Source organism: Octodon degus, unplaced genomic scaffold (assembly GCF_000260255.1).
Source record: "Octodon degus isolate 3935 unplaced genomic scaffold, OctDeg1.0 scaffold00159, whole genome shotgun sequence".
Taxonomy (NCBI): domain Eukaryota; kingdom Metazoa; phylum Chordata; class Mammalia; order Rodentia; family Octodontidae; genus Octodon; species Octodon degus.
In genome coordinates this window covers 3,252,001-3,253,465 of record NW_004524735.1, presented here as the reverse complement: position 1 = coordinate 3,253,465, position 1,465 = coordinate 3,252,001, and positions in this window count along the sequence as shown.

Genomic DNA, 1,465 nt, shown 5'->3' with positions numbered 1-1,465 from the left:
AGTGTTTGAAATTCTACTACTTAGGCAAGGGAGCTAAGGGTAAGTCTGAAAATAAGGGCATTCCTGGTAGCTATGATTAACAATAAAACACCCAATAATTGGGGATGGGGGCACTGGCAAAATAAAGGAGCTCAGGATAGGAATTTACTTCTTCCACCAAAGACAGCACATAGGACTTGGCATCTGAAAGCAAGGAAGAGTCATCCATGCCAATAGCCTCAAGTAGAAAGACTGGCAGTGTTCCCTCTTCAGCATGGGAATGAGCTTAGTCAAGTTTTGGAGCTCACTAGTAGTTGTGGAGTATGGGATAAAATGTAACTGGAGAAGAGAAACTACAGAAGAAAACTAAGCTCTGAATGAGTGTTCTTATGTAACAGGGACTCCTTATAAGATTTTAAAGAAAAGTTAAAAAATGTGATTTGAATTTCAACTGAAAAAGTTGTAAGTTTTCCCCTTGGAGGACAGATTTAAGACAAGTGAGACACTAGGTGGGTACCTGCAGTCTTCATTAACAGCAGTGCAGGGACTGGAGTAGCAGCCACAGAAAAGAACACGAAACACAGAGTAGTCTGGAGGAAAAGCTCACAAGATATTCTTGGATAATGAGGAAAGGAAAAGGAAGACTGAATGATAATTTCTAGAAATTCAGCATTCAGGCAATAGTGTTATTGATTAGGCTGGATTAGGGGCAGGGGGATGGCTCAGTAGAATAAGCACTTCCCTGATAAGCACAAGGCCCTGTGTTCAATCCCTGGTTCTGAAAAAAAAAATCAACCGATAAGGCAGGATTGCTAGGGTAGATGGGAGGTAGAAGCTTTATGTGGAGAAATGAGCAGTTACTTGGACAGACTAAATGTGTGTTGTTTATTAGGTGTGCAAGTAAAAAAGTTATTTGAATAGCTGGTTAGGTGAATCTAAAGTTCAGTGGTACATCATGCTCTTGAACATCTTTTACCAGTGGACAATATTTGATGAGTATTTCTTGCCATTACACATAGTGAGATGAACCAGAGTAGGATGTAAAAGAGAGGAAGAGGACAGTCACATGCTGGGCATCCATTATTTACAGCTTTGACAAAAGAAAGAAACAAGTAACAAATGCCAAGAAATGGATATCTAGGCTTGCCAAGTTTGTGATGCATCCTACGTTGTCTAAAGTCTTTCTGTTTCGCTGCCTCCTGGGTGGTGGCTGTGAAATTTGACTGACAATGATCAAACTCATCTCCAAAAGGGTTCCATTAAAAGCATGGGGGTGGTCAGGGTAGTGTTCTCAGTAACTGCTATCGGGAACCCTGGCTTAAGTCAAATAGAGCATTGCATTATTTTGAATATAGGATGCCATTCTAATTTACACCAGTGGATATGAAACTCAGGATTTTATTTGTTTATTGTTTAAAAATGTAGTTTATCTTTCCAGTTGTCAATAAAAAGACAGTTCTCCCTGGATCTAGCTATAAGCATCCTG